Source organism: Pan troglodytes, chromosome 23, assembly GCF_028858775.2.
Source record: "Pan troglodytes isolate AG18354 chromosome 23, NHGRI_mPanTro3-v2.0_pri, whole genome shotgun sequence".
Classification (NCBI taxonomy): Eukaryota; Metazoa; Chordata; class Mammalia; order Primates; family Hominidae; genus Pan; species Pan troglodytes.
This window is the reverse complement of record NC_086016.1, coordinates 56,682,423-56,709,324: the sequence shown is the minus strand read 5'-3', so window position 1 is coordinate 56,709,324 and position 26,902 is coordinate 56,682,423. Positions and strand designations below refer to the sequence as shown.

The 26,902-nt window shown below is 35.1% G+C and overlaps 1 protein-coding gene across 1 annotated transcript in view; it reads right to left on the bottom strand.

Annotated features, from left to right (window-relative positions):
* The window catches only part of LOC129138470 (MAM and LDL-receptor class A domain-containing protein 1-like), a 533,920-nt gene extending 507,986 nt beyond the window's left edge, over positions 1-25,934 (bottom strand). Inside the window, exon 1 of the mRNA XM_063807692.1 lies at positions 25,825-25,934. The gene's annotated coding sequence lies outside the window, so the exon portion shown is untranslated. The remainder of the gene's footprint in view (positions 1-25,824) is intronic.
* Positions 25,935-26,902: the final 968 nt, after the last annotated feature.

The window sequence follows — 26,902 nt, the reverse complement described above, 5'->3', positions numbered from 1 at the left end:
ACTCCGCGATCTGTATAAACATGGAAATATCTTCACCGCTATCTGTAGAAATATGGAAATATCTACACTGCGATGTGCATAAACATGGAAATATCTACACCGCTATCTGTATAAACATGGAAATATCTACACCGCTATCTGAAGAAACATGGAAATATCTACACAGCTATCTCTATAAACATGGAAATATCTACACCGCCATCTGTAAAAACATGGAAATATCTTCACAGTCATCTGTATAAACATGGACATATCTACACCACCATCTGTATAAACATGGAAATATCTATACTGCCTTCTGCATAAACGTGGGAACATCTACACAGCCATCTCTATAAACATGGAAATATCTACACCGCTATCCGTATAAACATGGAAATAGCCACACCACTATCTGTATAAACATGGAAATATATTCACTGCTATCTGTATAAACATGGAAATATCTACACCGCTATCTCTATAAACATGGAAATGTTTACACCGCTATCCATATAAACAGGGAAATATCTACATGGCTATTTCTATATACATGGAAATATCTGTACCGTCATCTGTATAAACATGGAAATACCTACACAGTCATCTGTATAAATATGGAAATGTATACACCACTATCTGTATAAACATGGAAATATCTACACGGCCTCTGCATAAGCATGGAAATACCTACACAGCCATCTCCATAAACCTGGAAATATTTACACCGCATTCTGTATAAACATGGAAGCAGCCACACCGCTGCCTGTATAAACATGGAAATATCTACACCGACATCTGAATAAACATGGAAATACCTACAGCGCTATCTCTATGAACATGGAAATATCTACACCGCCATCTCTGTAAAAATGAAAATATCTACACCGTCATTTCCATAAACATGGAATTATCTACATCGCCATCTGTGTAAACATGGAAATATCTACACCGCTATCTGAATAAACATGGAAATAATTACAATGTCATCTGTATAAACATGGAAATATCTACACCGCGAGCTGTATAAGCATGGAAATATCTACACCGCTATCTGTATAAACATGGAAATACCAACACCACTATCTGTAAACATGGAAATACCTACACCGCTATGTGTATAAACATGGAAATATCCACACCGCTATCTCTACAAACATGGAAATACTTACACCGCTCTCTCTATAAACATGGAAATATCTTCACCGCCATCTCTATTAACATGGAAATATCTACACCGCCATCTGCTTAAACATGGAAATATCTACACCGCGATCTGTGTAAACATGCAAATACATACACCGCCATGTGTATAAATAGGGAAATATCTACACCGCCATCTTTATACACGTGGAAATATCTACACCACTATCTGTATAAACATGGAGATATCTACAACGCTATATCTATGTACATGGAAATATCTACACCACCATATGTATAAAAACGGAAATATCTTGCCGATAATTGTATGAATATCGAAATATCTACACCGCTATCGCTATAAACATGGAAATATCTACACCGCTATCTGTATAAACATGGAAATATCTACACCGCTATCTCTATAAACATGCAAATAGCTACACCGCCATCTGTATAATCATGGAAATATCTACACACTCATCTGTATAAGCATGGAAATATCTACACCAACATCTTTATAAACAAGGAAATATCTACACTGCCATCTGTATACACATGGAAATATCTACACAGCTATCCGTATAAACATGGAAATATCTACATCGCTATCTGTATAAATATGGATATATCTCCACTGCTATCTGTATAAACATGGAAATATCTACACCGCTATCTTTATAAATTTGGAAATATCTAAACCACTGCCTCTATAAACATGGAAATGTCTATAGCGCTATCTCTATAAACATGGAAATACCTACACCGCTATCTGTATAAACATGGAAATATCTGCACCGCTATCTGTAAAAACATTTAAATATCTACACCGCTATCTGCATAAACTTGGAAATATGTACACCGCAATCTGTGTAAACATGGAAATATGTACACCGCCATCTGTAAACATGGAAATATCTACAACGCTATCGGTAGAAACATGGAAATAACTCCACCGCTATCTGTATACACATGGAAATATCTACACCGCTATCTGTATAAACATGAAACTATCGACACCACTATCTGTGTAAACATGGAAATATGTACACCGCTATCTGTATAAACATGGAAATATCTACACCGCAATCTGAGCAAAGATGGAATTATCTACACTGCTATCTTTGTAAACATGAAAATATCTACACCGTGAGCAGTATAAACATGGAAATACCAACACCGCTATCTGTAAACATGGAAATATCAACAACGCTATGTGTATAAACATTGAAATATCTACACCGCTATCTCTATACACATGGAAATATTACAACGCCATCTCTATAAACATGGAAATATCTACATCGCTATCTCTGTAAACATAGAAATATCTACACCATCATCTCTATGAACATCTAAATATCTACACCGCTATCTGTAAAAACATGGAAATATCTACACCGGTATCTGTATAAACATGCAAATATATACAACACTAACTGTGTAAATATGAAAATATCTATACCACTATCTGTGTAAAGATTGAAATATCTACAGCACAATCTGTGCAACGATGGAAATATCTACACCGCTATCTGTGGAAACATGCAAATATCTACACCGTGATCTGTATAAACATGCAAATAACTACACCGCCATGTGTATAAATAGGGAAATATCTGCACCGCCATCTTTATACACATGGAAATATCTACATCACTATCTGTATAAACATGGAGATATCTACAGAGCTATATCTATATACATGGAAATATCTACATCGCCATCTGTATAAAAATGGAAATATCTTCAATGATAATTGTATGAATATGGAAATATCTACACCGCTATCGCTATAAACATGGAAATATCTACACCGCTATCTGTATAAACATGGAAATATCTACAACGCTATCTCTATAAACATGGAAATAGCTACACCGCCATCTGTATAATCATGGAAATATCTACACACTCATCTGTATAAGCATGGAAATATCTACACCGGTATCTGAATAAACATGGAAATATTTACAATGTCATCTGTATGAAGATTTTAATATCTACACCGCGAGCTCTATAAACATGGAAATATCTACACCGCTATCTGTATAAACATGGAAATACCAACACCGCTATCTGTAAACATGGAAATATCTACACCGCTATGTGTATAAACATGGAAATTTCTGCACCGCTATCTCTATAAACATGGAAATACTTACACCGCCATCTCTATAAACATGGAAATATCTACACCGCAATCTCTATAAACATAGAAATATCTTCACCGCCATCTCTATAAACATGGAAATATCTACACCGCCATCTGCATAAACATGGAAATATCTACACCGCGATCTGAATAAACATGCAAATATCTACACCGCCATCAGTATAAATAGGGAAATATCTACACCGCCATCTTTATACACATGGAAATATCTACACCACTATCTTTATAAACATGGAGATATCTACACAGTCATTTTTATAAACATGGAAATATCTTCACTGCTATCTGTATGAAGACGGAAATGTCTGCACCGCTATCTCTATGAACATGGAAATGTCTACACCACTCTCTGTATAAACATGGAAATATCAACATGGCTATCTCTATAAACATGGAAATATCTACACCGCCATCTGCATAAACTTTAAATACCAACAAAGTCTTCTCTATAAACATGAGAATATCTACACCACCATCTGTATAAACATGGAAATATCTACACTGTCATCTGTATAAACATGGAAATATCTACACAGCCATCGCTAAATACATGGAAATATCTACTCTGCTATCTGTATGAACATGGAAATATCTACACTGCTATCTGTATAAACATGAAAAAATCTACACCGCCATGTGTATAAACATTGAAATATCTACACCGTCATCTATATAAACATGGAAATATTACACCGCTGTCTGTATAAACATGGAAATATCTTCACCGTCATCTGTATAAACATGGAAATATAACACAGCTATCTGTGTAAAAAATGGCAATATCTACACCGCTATCTCTATAAACTTGGAAATATCTGCACTGCTATCTGGATAAACATGGAAATATCTACACCACTATCTCTATAAACATGGAAATATCTACACCACCATGTGTATAAACATGGAAATATCAACACAGTCATCTGTATAAACATGGAAATATCTACACCACCATCTCTATAAACATGGAATTATCTACACTGCCATCTGTATACACATGGAAATATCTACACAGCCATCAGTATAAACATGGAAACATCTACACCGCTATCTCTATACACATGGAAATACCTAAACCGCTACCTCTATAAACTTGGAAATATCTACACCGTAATCTCTATAAACAGGGAAATTCCTACACCGTCATCTCTATAAACATGATAATATCTACACCGCCATCTCTATAAACATGGAAATATCTACACCACCATATGTATAAACGTGGAAATAGCTACACCGCTATCTTTATAAACATGGAAACATCTCCACCGCTATCTGTATAAACATGGAAGTGTCTACACCGCTATCTGTATAAACATGGAAATAACTACAACGCTATCTGTGTAAACATGGAAATATCTACAGAGCTATCTGTGTAAACATGGAAATATCTGCACCACAATCTGTGCAAAGATGGAAATATCTACACCACTATCTCTGTAAACATGAAAATATCTACACCGCTATCTGTATAAACATCGAGATATCTACATCGCTATCTGTATAAACATGGAAACCTCTACACAGCCATCTCTATAAATATGGAAATAGCTACACCGTTATCTGTATAAACATGGAAATATCCACATCGCTATCTGTATAAACATGGAAATATCTACACCGCCATCTGTAAAAACAAGGATATATCTACACAGTCATCTGAATAAACATGGAAATATCTACACCTCCATTTGTATAAACATGGAAATACCTACACTGCCATGTGTATACACATGGAAATATTTACACCGCTATCTGTATAAACATGGAAATATCTCCACCACTATCTATATAAACATGGAAGTATCTACACGGCTATCTGTATAAACATGGAAATATCTACACCGCTATTTGTATAAACATGGAAATTTCTACAGCGCTATATGTATAAATATGGAAATAACTACACTGCAATCTCTCTAAACATGGAAATATCTACAACGCTATTTGTATAAACATAGAAATAATTACACCGCTATCTCTATAAAGATGTAAATATCTACTCTGCGAGCTGTATAAACATGGAAATATCTACACCGCTATCTCTATAAACATGGAAATATCTACACCGCTTGCACTATAAACATGGAAATATATACACCGCCATCCCTGTAAACATGGAAATATCTACAACACCATCTACATAAACAAGAAAATATATATATCGCCATCTATATAAACATGGAAATATCTACAACGCTATCTCTGTAAACATGGAAATATCTACACCGCCATCTATAAAAGCATGGAAATATCTACAAAGTCATCTGTATAAACATCAAGAATCTGCAATACCATCTGTATAAACTTGGAAATACCTACACTGCCATCTGTATACACATGGAAATATCTACACAGCCATCTGTATAAACATGGAAATATCTACACCACTATCTCTATAAACATGGAAATACCTGCACCGCTATCTCAATTAACATGGTAATATCTACACTGGTATCTCTATAAACATGGAAATACCAACACCGCTATCTCTATAAACATGGAAATATCTACACCACTATCTCTACAAACATGGAAATAACTACACCGCCACCTCTATAAACATGAAAATATCTACACTGCCATCTCCATAAACATGGAACTATCTACACTGCCATCTGTATAAAGATGTAAATATATACACCGCGAGCTGTATAAACATGGAAATATCTACACAGCTATCTGTATAAACATGGAAATAACAACACCGCTATCTGTATAAACATGGAAATACGTAAACAGCTATCTGTATAAACATGGAAATACCTAACACGCTATCTCTATAAACAAGGAAATATCTACATCGCCGTCTATGTAAACATGGATATATCTACACCGCCATCTGTATAAACCTGGAAATACCGACGCAGTCATCTCTATAACCATGGAAATACCTACACCAGCATCTGTATAATAATGGAAATATCTACACTGCCATAGGTATAAACATGGAAAAATCTACGCAGCAATCTCTATAAACATGGAAATAGCTACACCGCTATCTGTATAAAAATGGAAATAGCCACACCGCTATCTGTATAAACATGGAAATATCTACAACGCTGTCTGTATGATCATGGAAATATCTACACCTCTATATTTATAAATATGGAAATAACTACACCGCTATATGTATAAATGTGGAAATAACTACACCGCTATCTCTATAAGCATGGAATTATCTACATCGCTATCTGTATAAACATAGAAATAACTACACCGCTATCTCTATAAACATGGAAATATCTACACCGCCATCTGTATAAACGTGGAAATATCCACCCAGTCATCTGTATAAACATGGAAATATTTACACAGCTTTCTGAATAAACATGGAAATATCTACACCGCTATCTCTACAAACTTTGAAATATCTACACCGCCATCCGCATAAACACCTAAATATCTCCACCGCCATCTCTATAAACATGGAAATATCTATACCGCCATCTTTATATACATGTTTATATCAACATCGCCACCTGTATAATCATGGAAATATCCACTCTGCTGTCTGTATAAACATGGAAATATCTACACCGCCATCTGTAAAAACACGGAAATATGTACGCAGTCATCAGTATAAACATGGAAATATCTACACATCCATCAGTATGAACATGGAAATATCTACACCGCTATCTTTATAAACATGGAAATAGCTACACTTCTATCTGTATAATCACGGAAGTAGCCACACCACAATCTGTATAAACATGGAAATATCTACACTGCCATCTGTATAAACATGGAAATATCTACACAGTCATGTTTGTAAACATGGAAACATTCGCACTTTCATCTGTATAAACATGGAAATATCTACACTGCCATCTGTATACACATGGAAATATCTACACCGCTATCTGTATAAACATGGAATTGTCTACACCGCCATCTATATAAACATGGAATTATCTACTCAGCCATCTCTATAAATATGGAAATAGCTACACCGTTATCTGTGTAAATGTGGAAATATCTACACCGCAATCTCTGTAAACATGGAAAAATCTACACCACTACCTGTGTAAAGATGAAAATTTCTACACCGCAATCTGTGAAAAAGATGGAAATATCTACACCGCTGTCTGTGTAAACATGGAAATATCTACACCACCATCTGTATAAACATGGAAATTTTTACACAGCTATCTGTAAAAATATGGAAATATCTACACCGCCATGTGTATAAACATGGAAATATCTACCCCGTCATCTATACAAACATGGAAATATCTACACCGCCATCTGTATAAACATGGAAATATCTGCACAGCCATCTCTATAAATATGGAAATAGCTAGACCGTTATCTGTATAAACATGGAAATAGCCAAACCGCCATCTGTATAAACATGGAAATATCTACACTGCCATCTGTAAAAACCTGGAAATATTTACACAGTCATCTGTATAAACATGGAAATATCTACACCTCCATCTGTATAAACATGGAAATATCTACACTGCCATGTGTATACACATGTTAACATCTACACTGCCATCTGTATTAACATGGAAATATCTACCCCGCTATCTCTATAAACATGGAAATATCTACACCGCTATCTCTATAAACCTGGAAATATCTACACCGCTATCTGTATAAACATGGAAATATCTCCCCTCCTGTCTTTATAAACATGGAAATATCTACACCGCTATCTGTATAAACATGGAAATATCAACACCGCTATCTGTATAAACGTGGAATTATCTACACCGCTATATGTATAAATATGGAAATAACTACACCGCTATCTCTATAACATGGAAATATCTACATCGCTATCTGCATAAACATAGAAATAACTGCACTGCTATCTCTTCAAACATGAAAATATCTGCACCAGCATCTGAAAAACGTGGAAAAATCTACATCGTCATCTGTATAAACTTGGAAATATCTACACCGCTTTCTGTATAAATATGGAAATATCTACACCGCTGTCTCTATAAACATCGAAATAACTGCACCGCCATCTGTAAGAACATGGAAATATCTTCAGAGTCATCTGTATAAACATGGAAATATCTACAACCCCATCTGTATAAACTTGGAAATAACTACACTGACATCTGTGTACACATGGAAATAACTACACTGCAATCTGTATACACATGGAAATATCTACACAGCCATCTGTATCAACATGGAAATAACTACACCGCTATCTCTATAAACATGGAATTACCTACACCGCTATATCTATAAACATGGAAATATCTACACCACTATCTGTATAAACATGGAAATATCTACACCGTTATCTGCATAAACATGGAAATATCTACACCGTCATCTGTATAAACATGGAAATTTTTACACAGCTATCTGTAAAAATATGGAAATATCTACACCACCATTTGTAAAAACATGGAAATATGTACAAAGTCATCTTCATAAACATGGAAATATCTACAACTCCATCAGTATAAACATGGAAAAATCTACACTGCTATCTGTGTAAACATGGAAATCTCTTCACTGCCATCTGTATAAATATGGAAATACCCACACCGGTATCTGTATAAAGACAGAAATATATACACCGCCATCTGTATAAATATGGAAATATCTACACCGTTGTCTCTATAAACATGGAAATATCTACACCACCATCTGTAAAAACATGGAAATATCTACACAGTGATCTGTATAAACATGGAAATATCTACACAGTCGTCTGTAAACATGGAAATATCTACACCACCATCTGTATAAACTTGGAAATATCTACACTGCCATCTGTGTACACATGGAAATACCTACACTGCCATCTGTATACACATGGAAATATCTACACATCCATCTGTACCAACATGGAAATAACTACACCGCTATCTTTGTAAACATGGAATTACCTACACAGCTATCTCTATAAACATGGAATTATCTACACCACTATCTCTATAAACATGGAAACATCTACACCACCATCTCTATAAACATGTAAATATCTACACTTCCATCTCCATAAACATGGAAGTATCTACAACACCATCTGTATAAACATGGAAATATCTACACTGCCATCTGTATAAAAACGTAAACATCTACACCGCGACCTGGATAAACATGGAAATATCTACACCGCTATCTGAATAAACATGGAAATACCAACACCGCTATCTGTATAAACATGGAAATAGCTACACCGCTACCAGTATAAACATGGAAATATCTACACCGCTATCTGAATAAACATGGAAATATCTACACCGCGATCTGTATAAACTTGGAAATAACTGCACTGCTATCTGAATAAACATGGAAATATCTACACAGCTTTCTGTATATACATGGAAATATCTACCAAGCTATCTGTATAAATATGGAAATATCTACACTGCTATCTCTATAAACATGGAAATTTCTACACCGCTATCTGTATGAACATGGAAATATCTACATGGCTATCTCTACAACGATGGAAATATCTACACCGCCATCTGTATAAGCCTGTAAATACCTACACAGTCATCTATATAAACATGGAAATATCTACACCAGCATCTGTATGAACGTGGAAATATCTACACCGCCATCTGTATAAACGTGGAAATAACTGCACAGTCATTTGTATAAACATGGAAATATCTACATGGTCATCTGTATGAAGATGGAAATATCTGCACTGCTATCTGTATAAACATGGAAATATCTACACCACTATCTGTGCAAACTTGGAAATATCTACACCACCATCTGTATAAACTTGGAATTATCTATAGCGCTGTCTGTATAAACATGGAAATATCTACACCGTCATCTGTATAAACATGGAAATATCTACACCGCCATCTGTATAAACATGGAAATACCTACAAAGTAATCTGTATAAACATGGAAATACCTACACAGTCATCTTTATAAACATGGAAATATCTACCCCACCATCTGTATAAACATGAAAATATCTACACCGCCATCTGTATAAGTATGGAAATAGGTACACCGTTATATGTATAAACATGGAAATAGCCACACCACTATCTGTATAAACATGGAAATATCTGAACCGCCATTTGTATAAATATGGAATTATCAACACCGCCATCGGTATAAACATGCAAACACCTAAACCGCCATTTGTGTAAACTTGGAAATATCTACACCGCTATCTGTGTAAACATGGAAATACCTACACCGCTATTTGTGTAAACATGGAAATGTCTACATCGCTATCTGCATAAAGATGGAAATATCTCCACCGCTGTCTGTATAAACATGCTAATATTGACACCGCTATCTGTATAAACATGGAAATATCTACACCGCTATCTGTATAAACATGGAAAATCTACAAAAGTATCTCTGTAAACATGTAAATATCTACACAGCTATCTGTGTAAACTTGGAAATATCTACACCGCTATCTATATAAACATGGAAATATCTACAACAGGATCTGTAAAAACATGGAAATATCTAAACCGCTATCTGTATAAATATGGAAATATCTACACCACTATGTCTACAAACATGGAATTATCTACACCACCATCTCAATAAACATGGAAATATATAGATTGCCGTCTGTATACAGATGGAAATATCTACACAGCCATCTGTATAAACATGGAAATATCTACACTGCAATCTCTATAAACATGGAAATACCTACACAGCTATCTCTAAAAACATGGAAATATCTACTACGCAATCTCAATAAACATGGAAATATCTACACCGCCATCTCTATGAACATGAAAATATCTACACCGCCATCTCCATAATCATGGAACTAACTACATCGACATCTGTATAAAAGTGGAAATATCTACACCGCTTTCTGTATAAACATGGAAACATCTACACTGCCATCTGTATAAAGATGGAAATATCTATACCGTGAGTGGTATAAACATGGAAATATCTAAACCACTATCTCTATAAACATGGAAATACCTACACCGCCATATCAATAAACATGGAAATATCTACACCGATATCTGCATAAGCATGGACATATCTACACCGCTATCTGTATAAACATGAAAATATCTACACCGCTATCTGTATAAATATGGAAATATCTACACCGCTATCTCTATAAACATGGAAATGTCTACACCGCTATCGGTATAAACATGGAAATATCTAAACCGATACCTCTATAAACATGAAAATATCTACACCAACATCTTTATAAACATGGAAATATCTACACCGCCTTTTGCATAAACTTGGAAATATCTACACTGCCATTTGTATAAACATGGAAATATCTACAAAGCCATGTCTATGAACATGGAAATATCTACACCGCTAGCTGTATAAAAATGGAAATACCTACACCGCTATCTGTATAAACATGGAAGCATCTACACCACTATCCCCTTAAACATGGAAATATCAACACCGCTATCCATATAAACATGGAAATATCTACACCGCTACCTGTATAAACATGGAAATATCAGCACCGCTATCACTATAAACATGGAATTACCTACATCGCTATCTCTATAACATGGAAAAATCTACACCACCGTCTGTATGAACATGGAAATATCTACACCGCTATCTGTGTAAACATGGAAATATCTACACCGCTATCTGTGTAAACATGGAAATATATACACCGCTATCTCTATAAAGATGGAAATATCTACACCACTATCTATATAATCGTGGAAATATCTACACCGCTAACTGTATAAACGTGGAAATATCTACAACGCTATCTGAATAAACGTGGAAATATCTACACCGCTATCTGTATAAACATGGAAATATTTTCAACGCTATCTGTGCAAACGTGGAAGTATCTACACAGCTTTCTGTGTAAACTTGGAAATATCTTCACCGCTCTCTGTGTAAATATGGAAATACCTACACCGCAATCTGTGCAAAGATGGAAATATCTACACCGCTATCTCGTAAACATGGAAATATCTACACCGCTATCTGTATAAACATGGAAATATCTACACCGCTATATCAATAAACATGGAAATATCTACACTGCTATCTCTATTATCATGGAAATAACTACACCGACATCTGTATGAACATGCAAATATCTACACAGTCATCTGTATAAACATGTAAATATGTACACCACCATCTCAATAAACATGGAAATATCTAGACAGCCATATCTATACACATGGAAATATCTACACAGCCATCTGTATAAACATGGAAATACCTACACCTCTATCTCTGTAAACATGGAAATACCTACACCGCTATCTGTAGAAACATGGAAATACCTACACCGCTATCTGTATGAACATGGAAATATCTACATCGCTATCTCTGTAAACAAGGAAATATCTACACCGCCATCTCTATAAATATGAAAATATCTACACTGGCATCTCTATAAACATGGAAGTATCTACACAGCCATCTTTATAAACATGGAAATATCTACACTGCCATCTGTATAAACATGGAAATATCTACACTGCCATCTGTATTAAGATGGAAATATCTACATCACCATCTGTATAAATATGGAAATATCTACACCGCTATCTCTATAAACATGGAAATATCTACATCGCTATCTCTGTAAACATAGAAATATCTACACCATCATCTCTATGAACATGGAAATATCTACACCGCTATCTGTAAAAACATGGAAATATCTACACCGGTATCTGTATAAACATGCAAATATATACAACACTAACTGTGTAAATATGAAAATATCTATACCACTATCTGTGTAAAGATTGAAATATCTACAGCACAATCTGTGCAACGATGGAAATATCTACACCGCTATCTGTGGAAACATGCAAATATCTACACCGTGATCTGTATAAACATGCAAATAACTACACCGCCATGTGTATAAATAGGGAAATATCTGCACCGCCATCTTTATACACATGGAAATATCTACATCACTATCTGTATAAACATGGAGATATCTACAGAGCTATATCTATATACATGGAAATATCTACATCGCCATCTGTATAAAAATGGAAATATCTTCAATGATAATTGTATGAATATGGAAATATCTACACCGCTATCGCTATAAACATGGAAATATCTACACCGCTATCTGTATAAACATGGAAATATCTACAACGCTATCTCTATAAACATGGAAATAGCTACACCGCCATCTGTATAATCATGGAAATATCTACACACTCATCTGTATAAGCATGGAAATATCTACACCGGTATCTGAATAAACATGGAAATATTTACAATGTCATCTGTATGAAGATTTTAATATCTACACCGCGAGCTCTATAAACATGGAAATATCTACACCGCTATCTGTATAAACATGGAAATACCAACACCGCTATCTGTAAACATGGAAATATCTACACCGCTATGTGTATAAACATGGAAATTTCTGCACCGCTATCTCTATAAACATGGAAATACTTACACCGCCATCTCTATAAACATGGAAATATCTACACCGCAATCTCTATAAACATAGAAATATCTTCACCGCCATCTCTATAAACATGGAAATATCTACACCGCCATCTGCATAAACATGGAAATATCTACACCGCGATCTGAATAAACATGCAAATATCTACACCGCCATCAGTATAAATAGGGAAATATCTACACCGCCATCTTTATACACATGGAAATATCTACACCACTATCTTTATAAACATGGAGATATCTACACAGTCATTTTTATAAACATGGAAATATCTTCACTGCTATCTGTATGAAGACGGAAATGTCTGCACCGCTATCTCTATGAACATGGAAATGTCTACACCACTCTCTGTATAAACATGGAAATATCAACATGGCTATCTCTATAAACATGGAAATATCTACACCGCCATCTGCATAAACTTTAAATACCAACAAAGTCTTCTCTATAAACATGAGAATATCTACACCACCATCTGTATAAACATGGAAATATCTACACTGTCATCTGTATAAACATGGAAATATCTACACAGCCATCGCTAAATACATGGAAATATCTACTCTGCTATCTGTATGAACATGGAAATATCTACACTGCTATCTGTATAAACATGAAAAAATCTACACCGCCATGTGTATAAACATTGAAATATCTACACCGTCATCTATATAAACATGGAAATATTACACCGCTGTCTGTATAAACATGGAAATATCTTCACCGTCATCTGTATAAACATGGAAATATAACACAGCTATCTGTGTAAAAAATGGCAATATCTACACCGCTATCTCTATAAACTTGGAAATATCTGCACTGCTATCTGGATAAACATGGAAATATCTACACCACTATCTCTATAAACATGGAAATATCTACACCACCATGTGTATAAACATGGAAATATCAACACAGTCATCTGTATAAACATGGAAATATCTACACCACCATCTCTATAAACATGGAATTATCTACACTGCCATCTGTATACACATGGAAATATCTACACAGCCATCAGTATAAACATGGAAACATCTACACCGCTATCTCTATACACATGGAAATACCTAAACCGCTACCTCTATAAACTTGGAAATATCTACACCGTAATCTCTATAAACAGGGAAATTCCTACACCGTCATCTCTATAAACATGATAATATCTACACCGCCATCTCTATAAACATGGAAATATCTACACCACCATATGTATAAACGTGGAAATAGCTACACCGCTATCTTTATAAACATGGAAACATCTCCACCGCTATCTGTATAAACATGGAAGTGTCTACACCGCTATCTGTATAAACATGGAAATAACTACAACGCTATCTGTGTAAACATGGAAATATCTACAGAGCTATCTGTGTAAACATGGAAATATCTGCACCACAATCTGTGCAAAGATGGAAATATCTACACCACTATCTCTGTAAACATGAAAATATCTACACCGCTATCTGTATAAACATCGAGATATCTACATCGCTATCTGTATAAACATGGAAACCTCTACACAGCCATCTCTATAAATATGGAAATAGCTACACCGTTATCTGTATAAACATGGAAATATCCACATCGCTATCTGTATAAACATGGAAATATCTACACCGCCATCTGTAAAAACAAGGATATATCTACACAGTCATCTGAATAAACATGGAAATATCTACACCTCCATTTGTATAAACATGGAAATACCTACACTGCCATGTGTATACACATGGAAATATTTACACCGCTATCTGTATAAACATGGAAATATCTCCACCACTATCTATATAAACATGGAAGTATCTACACGGCTATCTGTATAAACATGGAAATATCTACACCGCTATTTGTATAAACATGGAAATTTCTACAGCGCTATATGTATAAATATGGAAATAACTACACTGCAATCTCTCTAAACATGGAAATATCTACAACGCTATTTGTATAAACATAGAAATAATTACACCGCTATCTCTATAAAGATGTAAATATCTACTCTGCGAGCTGTATAAACATGGAAATATCTACACCGCTATCTCTATAAACATGGAAATATCTACACCGCTTGCACTATAAACATGGAAATATATACACCGCCATCCCTGTAAACATGGAAATATCTACAACACCATCTACATAAACAAGAAAATATATATATCGCCATCTATATAAACATGGAAATATCTACAACGCTATCTCTGTAAACATGGAAATATCTACACCGCCATCTATAAAAGCATGGAAATATCTACAAAGTCATCTGTATAAACATCAAGAATCTGCAATACCATCTGTATAAACTTGGAAATACCTACACTGCCATCTGTATACACATGGAAATATCTACACAGCCATCTGTATAAACATGGAAATATCTACACCACTATCTCTATAAACATGGAAATACCTGCACCGCTATCTCAATTAACATGGTAATATCTACACTGGTATCTCTATAAACATGGAAATACCAACACCGCTATCTCTATAAACATGGAAATATCTACACCACTATCTCTACAAACATGGAAATAACTACACCGCCACCTCTATAAACATGAAAATATCTACACTGCCATCTCCATAAACATGGAACTATCTACACTGCCATCTGTATAAAGATGTAAATATATACACCGCGAGCTGTATAAACATGGAAATATCTACACAGCTATCTGTATAAACATGGAAATAACAACACCGCTATCTGTATAAACATGGAAATACGTAAACAGCTATCTGTATAAACATGGAAATACCTAACACGCTATCTCTATAAACAAGGAAATATCTACATCGCCGTCTATGTAAACATGGATATATCTACACCGCCATCTGTATAAACCTGGAAATACCGACGCAGTCATCTCTATAACCATGGAAATACCTACACCAGCATCTGTATAATAATGGAAATATCTACACTGCCATAGGTATAAACATGGAAAAATCTACGCAGCAATCTCTATAAACATGGAAATAGCTACACCGCTATCTGTATAAAAATGGAAATAGCCACACCGCTATCTGTATAAACATGGAAATATCTACAACGCTGTCTGTATGATCATGGAAATATCTACACCTCTATATGTATAAATATGGAAATAACTACACCGCTATATGTATAAATGTGGAAATAACTACACCGCTATCTCTATAAGCATGGAATTATCTACATCGCTATCTGTATAAACATAGAAATAACTACACCGCTATCTCTATAAACATGGAAATATCTACACCGCCATCTGTATAAACGTGGAAATATCCACCCAGTCATCTGTATAAACATGGAAATATTTACACAGCTTTCTGAATAAACATGGAAATATCTACACCGCTATCTCTACAAACTTTGAAATATCTACACCGCCATCCGCATAAACACCTAAATATCTCCACCGCCATCTCTATAAACATGGAAATATCTATACCGCCATCTTTATATACATGTTTATATCAACATCGCCACCTGTATAATCATGGAAATATCCACTCTGCTGTCTGTATAAACATGGAAATATCTACACCGCCATCTGTAAAAACACGGAAATATGTACGCAGTCATCAGTATAAACATGGAAATATCTACACATCCATCAGTATGAACATGGAAATATCTACACCGCTATCTTTATAAACATGGAAATAGCTACACTTCTATCTGTATAATCACGGAAGTAGCCACACCACAATCTGTATAAACATGGAAATATCTACACTGCCATCTGTATAAACATGGAAATATCTACACAGTCATGTTTGTAAACATGGAAACATTCGCACTTTCATCTGTATAAACATGGAAATATCTACACTGCCATCTGTATACACATGGAAATATCTACACCGCTATCTGTATAAACATGGAATTGTCTACACCGCCATCTATATAAACATGGAATTATCTACTCAGCCATCTCTATAAATATGGAAATAGCTACACCGTTATCTGTGTAAATGTGGAAATATCTACACCGCAATCTCTGTAAACATGGAAAAATCTACACCACTACCTGTGTAAAGATGAAAATTTCTACACCGCAATCTGTGAAAAAGATGGAAATATCTACACCGCTGTCTGTGTAAACATGGAAATATCTACACCACCATCTGTATAAACATGGAAATTTTTACACAGCTATCTGTAAAAATATGGAAATATCTACACCGCCATGTGTATAAACATGGAAATATCTACACCGTCATCTATACAAACATGGAAATATCTACACCGCCATCTGTATAAACATGGAAATATCTGCACAGCCATCTCTATAAATATGGAAATAGCTAGACCGTTATCTGTATAAACATGGAAATAGCCAAACCGCCATCTGTATAAACATGGAAATATCTACACTGCCATCTGTAAAAACCTGGAAATATTTACACAGTCATCTGTATAAACATGGAAATATCTACACCTCCATCTGTATAAACATGGAAATATCTACACTGCCATGTGTATACACATGTTAACATCTACACTGCCATCTGTATTAACATGGAAATATCTACCCCGCTATCTCTATAAACATGGAAATATCTACACCGCTATCTCTATAAACCTGGAAATATCTACACCGCTATCTGTATAAACATGGAAATATCTCCCCTCCTGTCTTTATAAACATGGAAATATCTACACCGCTATCTGTATAAACATGGAAATATCAACACCGCTATCTGTATAAACGTGGAATTATCTACACCGCTATATGTATAAATATGGAAATAACTACACCGCTATCTCTATAACATGGAAATATCTACATCGCTATCTGCATAAACATAGAAATAACTGCACTGCTATCTCTTCAAACATGAAAATATCTGCACCAGCATCTGAAAAACGTGGAAAAATCTACATCGTCATCTGTATAAACTTGGAAATATCTACACCGCTTTCTGTATAAATATGGAAATATCTACACCGCTGTCTCTATAAACATCGAAATAACTGCACCGCCATCTGTAAGAACATGGAAATATCTTCAGAGTCATCTGTATAAACATGGAAATATCTACAACCCCATCTGTATAAACTTGGAAATAACTACACTGACATCTGTGTACACATGGAAATAACTACACTGCAATCTGTATACACATGGAAATATCTACACAGCCATCTGTATCAACATGGAAATAACTACACCGCTATCTCTATAAACATGGAATTACCTACACCGCTATATCTATAAACATGGAAATATCTACACCACTATCTGTATAAACATGGAAATATCTACACCGTTATCTGCATAAACATGGAAATATCTACACCATCATCTGTATAAACATGGAAATTTTTACACAGCTATCTGTAAAAATATGGAAATATCTACACCACCATTTGTAAAAACATGGAAATATGTACAAAGTCATCTTCATAAACATGGAAATATCTACAACTCCATCAGTATAAACATGGAAAAATCTACACTGCTATCTGTGTAAACATGGAAATCTCTTCACTGCCATCTGTATAAATATGGAAATACCCACACCGGTATCTGTATAAAGACAGAAATATATACACCGCCATCTGTATAAATATGGAAATATCTACACCGTTGTCTCTATAAACATGGAAATATCTACACCACCATCTGTAAAAACATGGAAATATCTACACAGTGATCTGTATAAACATGGAAATATCTACACAGTCGTCTGTAAACATGGAAATATCTACACCACCATCTGTATAAACTTGGAAATATCTACACTGCCATCTGTGTACACATGGAAATACCTACACTGCCATCTGTATACACATGGAAATATCTACACATCCATCTGTACCAACATGGAAATAACTACACCGCTATCTTTGTAAACATGGAATTACCTACACAGCTATCTCTATAAACATGGAATTATCTACACCACTATCTCTATAAACATGGAAACATCTACACCACCATCTCTATAAACATGTAAATATCTACACTTCCATCTCCATAAACATGGAAGTATCTACAACACCATCTGTATAAACATGGAAATATCTACACTGCCATCTGTATAAAAACGTAAACATCTACACCGCGACCTGGATAAACATGGAAATATCTACACCGCTATCTGAATAAACATGGAAATACCAACACCGCTATCTGTATAAACATGGAAATAGCTACACCGCTACCAGTATAAACATGGAAATATCTACACCGCTATCTGAATAAACATGGAAATATCTACACCGCGATCTGTATAAACTTGGAAATAACTGCACTGCTATCTGAATAAACATGGAAATATCTACACAGCTTTCTGTATATACATGGAAATATCTACCAAGCTATCTGTATAAATATGGAAATATCTACACTGCTATCTCTATAAACATGGAAATTTCTACACCGCTATCTGTATGAACATGGAAATATCTACATGGCTATCTCTACAACGATGGAAATATCTACACCGCCATCTGTATAAGCCTGTAAATACCTACACAGTCATCTATATAAACATGGAAATATCTACACCAGCATCTGTATGAACGTGGAAATATCTACACCGCCATCTGTATAAACGTGGAAATAACTGCACAGTCATTTGTATAAACATGGAAATATCTACATGGTCATCTGTATGAAGATGGAAATATCTGCACTGCTATCTGTATAAACATGGAAATATCTACACCACTATCTGTGCAAACTTGGAAATATCTACACCACCATCTGTATAAACTTGGAATTATCTATAGCGCTGTCTGTATAAACATGGAAATATCTACACCGTCATCTGTATAAACATGGAAATATCTACACCGCCATCTGTATAAACATGGAAATACCTACAAAGTAATCTGTATAAACATGGAAATACCTACACAGTCATCTTTATAAACATGGAAATATCTACCCCACCATCTGTATAAACATGAAAATATCTACACCGCCATCTGTATAAGTATGGAAATAGGTACACCGTTATATGTATAAACATGGAAATAGCCACACCACTATCTGTATAAACATGGAAATATCTGAACCGCCATTTGTATAAATATGGAATTATCAACACCGCCATCGGTATAAACATGCAAACACCTAAACCGCCATTTGTGTAAACTTGGAAATATCTACACCGCTATCTGTGTAAACATGGAAATACCTACACCGCTATTTGTGTAAACATGGAAATGTCTACATCGCTATCTGCATAAAGATGGAAATATCTCCACCGCTGTCTGTATAAACATGCTAATATTGACACCGCTATCTGTATAAACATGGAAATATCTACACCGCTATCTGTATAAACATGGAAAATCTACAAAAGTATCTCTGTAAACATGTAAATATCTACACAGCTATCTGTGTAAACTTGGAAATATCTACACCGCTATCTATATAAACATGGAAATATCTACAACAGGATCTGTAAAAACATGGAAATATCTAAACCGCTATCTGTATAAATATGGAAATATCTACACCACTATGTCTACAAACATGGAATTATCTACACCACCATCTCAATAAACATGGAAATATATAGATTGCCGTCTGTATACAGATGGAAATATCTACACAGCCATCTGTATAAACATGGAAATATCTACACTGCAATCTCTATAAACATGGAAATACCTACACAGCTATCTCTAAAAACATGGAAATATCTACTACGCAATCTCAATAAACATGGAAATATCTACACCGCCATCTCTATGAACATGAAAATATCTACACCGCCATCTCCATAATCATGGAACTAACTACATCGACATCTGTATAAAAGTGGAAATATCTACACCGCTTTCTGTATAAACATGGAAACATCTACACTGCCATCTGTATAAAGATGGAAATATCTATACCGTGAGTGGTATAAACATGGAAATATCTAAACCACTATCTCTATAAACATGGAAATACCTACACCGCCATATCAATAAACATGGAAATATCTACACAGATATCTGCATAAGCATGGACATATCTACACCGCTATCTGTATAAACATGGAAATATCTACACCGCTATCTGTATAAATATGGAAATATCTACACCGCTATCTCTATAAACATGGAAATGTCTACACCGCTATCGGTATAAACATGGAAATATCTAAACCGATACCTCTATAAACATGAAAATATCTACACCAACATCTTTATAAACATGGAAATATCTACACCGCCTTTTGCATAAACTTGGAAATATCTACACTGCCATTTGTATAAACATGGAAATATCTACAAAGCCATGTCTATGAACATGGAAATATCTACACCGCTAGCTGTATAAAAATGGAAATACCTACACCGCTATCTGTATAAACATGGAAGCATCTACACCACTATCCCCTTAAACATGGAAATATCAACACCGCTATCCATATAAACATGGAAATATCTACACCGCTACCTGTATAAACATGGAAATATCAGCACCGCTATCACTATAAACATGGAATTACCTACATCGCTATCTCTATAACATGGAAAAATCTACACCACCGTCTGTATGAACATGGAAATATCTACACCGCTATCTGTGTAAACATGGAAATATCTACACCGCTATCTGTGTAAACATGGAAATATATACACCGCTATCTCTATAAAGATGGAAATATCTACACCACTATCTATATAATCGTGGAAATATCTACACCGCTAACTGTATAAACGTGGAAATATCTACAACGCTATCTGAATAAACGTGGAAATATCTACACCGCTATCTGTATAAACATGGAAATATTTTCAACGCTATCTGTGCAAACGTGGAAGTATCTACACAGCTTTCTGTGTAAACTTGGAAATATCTTCACCGCTCTCTGTGTAAATATGGAAATACCTACACCGCAATCTGTGCAAAGATTGAAATATCTACACCGCTATCTCGTAAACATGGAAATATCTACACCGCTATCTGTATAAACATGGAAATATCTACACCGCTATATCAATAAACATGGAAATATCTACACTGCTATCTCTATTATCATGGAAATAACTACACCGACATCTGTATGAACATGCAAATATCTACACAGTCATCTGTATAAACATGTAAATATGTACACCACCATCTCAATAAACATGGAAATATCTAGACAGCCATATCTATACACATGGAAATATCTACACAGCCATCTGTATAAACATGGAAATACCTACACCTCTATCTCTGTAAACATGGAAATACCTACACCGCTATCTGTAGAAACATGGAAATACCTACACCGCTATCTGTATGAACATGGAAATATCTACATCGCTATCTCTGTAAACAAGGAAATATCTACACCGCCATCTCTATAAATATGAAAATATCTACACTGGCATCTCTATAAACATGGAAGTATCTACACAGCCATCTTTATAAACATGGAAATATCTACACTGCCATCTGTATAAACATGGAAATATCTACACTGCCATCTGTATTAAGATGGAAATATCTACATCACCATCTGTATAAATATGGAAATATCTACACCGCTATCTCTATAAACATGGAAATAGCTAGACAGTCATCTGTATAAACATGGAAATATCTACACCGCCATGTGCATAAACATGGAAACACCTACACAGCCATCTGTATAAACATGGAAATATGTACACCGCTATCTGTGTAAAGATGGAAATATCTACACCGCAATCAGTGCAAAGATGGAAATATCTACTCCGCTATCTCTGTAAACATGGAAATACCTACACTGCTATCTGTATAAACATGGAAATATCTACACCGCTATCTGTATAAATATGGAAATAGCTACACTGCTATCTCTATAAACATGGAAATATCTACACCACTATCTGTATAAACATGGAAATATATACACCGCTATCTCTATAAACATGGAATTATCTACAGTGCCATCTGTATAAACATGCAAATATCTACGCAGTCATCTGTATAAACATGGAAATATCTACACTACCATCTCTATAAACATGGAAATATGTATAGCACTCACAGTATAAAGATGCAAATATCTACACCGCTATCTGTATAAACGTGGAAATATCTACATCGCTATCTGTATAAATACAGAAATATTTACACTGCTATATCTATAAATATGGAAATATGTACACCGCTATTTCTATAAACAGGGAAATATCTACACCAACATCTTTATAAACATGGAAATATCTACACAGTCATCTTCATAAACATGGAAATATCTACACTGCCATCTGTATAAACATGGAAATACCTACTCAGCCCTCTTTATAAACATGGAAACATCTGCACAGCAATCTGTATAAACATGTAAATATCTACACCGCTATCTGTATAAACAGGGAAATATCTACACCGCTATCACTATAACCATGGAAATATCTACACCGCTATGTGTGTAAACATGAAAATATTTCCACTGCTATCTCTATCAACAGAGAAATAACTATACCGCTATCTGTATAAACATGGAAATACCTACACTGCCATCTGTATTAACATGGAAATATCCACACCACCATCTGTATAAAATTGGAAATATCTACATGGCGAACTCTATAAACATGGAAATATTTACACCGCTATCTGTATAAACATGGAAATACCAACACCGCTATCTATATAAACGTGGAAATATCTACACCGCTATCTGTATAAACATGGAAACATCTACACCGTGATCTGTATGAAAATGGAAATATCTGCACCTCCATCACTATTAACTTGAAAATATCTACACTGCCATCTCCATAAACATGAGACTATCTACAAAGCCATCTGTATAAATATGGAAATATCTACACTGCCATCTGTATAAAGTTGTAAATATCTACAACGCGAGCTGTATAAACATGGAAAGATTTATACCGCTATCAGTATAAACATGGAAATACCAACACCGCTATCTGTATATACTTGCAAATATCTACACCACTATCTGTATAAACATGGAAATGTCTACAAAGCTATCTCTATAAACATGGAAATACCTAAACCGCTATCTCTATAGACATGGAAATATCTACACCGCTATCTGTATAAACATGGAAATATCTACACCGCTATCTGTATAATCATGGAAATACCTACACCGCTATCTGTATAAACATGGATATATCTACAATGCTATCTGTGTAAACATGGAAATATCTACAATGCTATCTGTGTAAACATGGAAATATCTACACAGCTATCTGTGTAAACTGGGAAATATCTACAACACTATCTGTGTAAAGATGGAAGTACCTACACCGCAATCTGTGAAAAGATGGAAATATCTACACCGCTATCTCTGTAAACAAGGAAATATCAGCACCACCATCTGCATAAACATGGAAATATCTACACAGCCATCTCTATAAACATGGAAATATCTACACAGCCATCTGTATTAACATGGAAATTTGTACACCGGTATCTGTATAAACATGGAAATACCTACACCGCTATCTGTATAAACATGAAAATATCAACACTGCTATCTGTATAAACATGGAAATATCTACACCGCTATCCGTATAAACATGGAAATATCTACACCGCTATCACTATAAACATGGAAATACCTACACCGTTATCACTATAAACATGGAAATATCTACACTGCTATATGTATAAATATGGAAATATCTACACCGCTATCTCTATAAACATGGAAATATCTTCACCACTATCTGTATAAACATGGAAATGTCTACACCGCTATCTCAATAAACATGGAAATATCTACACCGCCATCTGTATAAACATGGAAATATCTACACCGCTACCTGTATAAAAATGGAAACATCTTCACCGCTATCTTTAAAAACATGGAAATATCTACACCGCGATCTGTAGAAACATGGAAATACCTACACCGCTATCTGTGTAATCGTGGAAATATCTACACCTCTGTCTCTATAAACATGGAAATATCTACACCGCTATCTCTATAAACATGGAACTATCTACACCGCCATCTTTAAAAACATGGAAATATCTACACACTCATCTGTATAAACATGGAAATATCTACACCATCATCTGTATAAACATGGAAATATCTACACCATCATCTGTATAAACATGGAAATATCTACACTGCCAGGAGCTCAAGAGCAGCCTGGGCAATACAGCAAGGCCTCATCTCTACAAAAAAATTAGAAATATTAGCTGGCCATGGTGGTGTGCACCTGTAGTCCCAGCTTCTTGGGAGGCTGAGGTGGGAGGATCCACGGAGCCCAGGAGTTTAAGGCTGCAGTGAGCTTGGATAACGACTGCACTCCAGCCTGGATGACAGAACAAGAACCTGTTTCAAAAAAGAAAAAAGAACAAAAAACCTAAAAACTAAAAACTGGATGTAGTTTGCTAGTAACTAAACAGCAAATTAATTGTAACATGCTTACATATCAACGATGTCTTTCTTCTTTGATCATAAACCTGCTCACTAAGAAGCTGCTGAAGTCCATGGTAGTGACAGGTACATGTCTGCATCCTTGTCCTGACCTGCATCTTCTTTGATTGTCCCCATCTGTGTCTCCGACTGGCACTGCCGAACCGTCTTGCTACCTGATCAATGTTGTACCGAACCGGACTGCTAACTGATCAATGTTGTCGAGCTCACTGCACAAAGCTGTTCTTACAAGGTAGATTTCTTCCTGGAATAGCCATACTTACACTGTTTATATTCCTTACTCCTGACCCATCCAACGCAGCACATGTTCTATTTATTGCCATAGAAACATAGGTCATTTGGAAACACCTCCTTCATTTCTATGGAATGTTCAAACATTTCTGACATTTTGGACTCTGTTCTAGCCTCTTGTTAAATATATCCAGAAAAGAGACAAAGCTTTATGGGGGGGCTATATGCACACATATGCTATAGAATAAGCTATCTAAATGCTTTTAAAAATACTTTCCATCTGTCACCGCACCTTAATAGGTACACAGAAATTAAGTATGTGTATATCTGTCTGTATAGATACGTATAAATATATATCCCCAAAACAAAAACTCATTCTCTTACTTATACATAGGTAGAATATAGGTGAATATACATATACATTTATAGGTAGAACAAAAAAACCCTCAGCCTCTTTAGGGCCATGTGTTTTCTCTGAGTAATTGTCACAATTAATTAAAATACATGTGTATGCCTTTTTAGATAAATTTCATCAGACCAGTTTCTGTCTGGTTGGAAAATAATAACTGCCTATTTGCTAAGTGCCCCTGCCCCCATACTATGTTCCAGTGAACTAAAGACCTCTG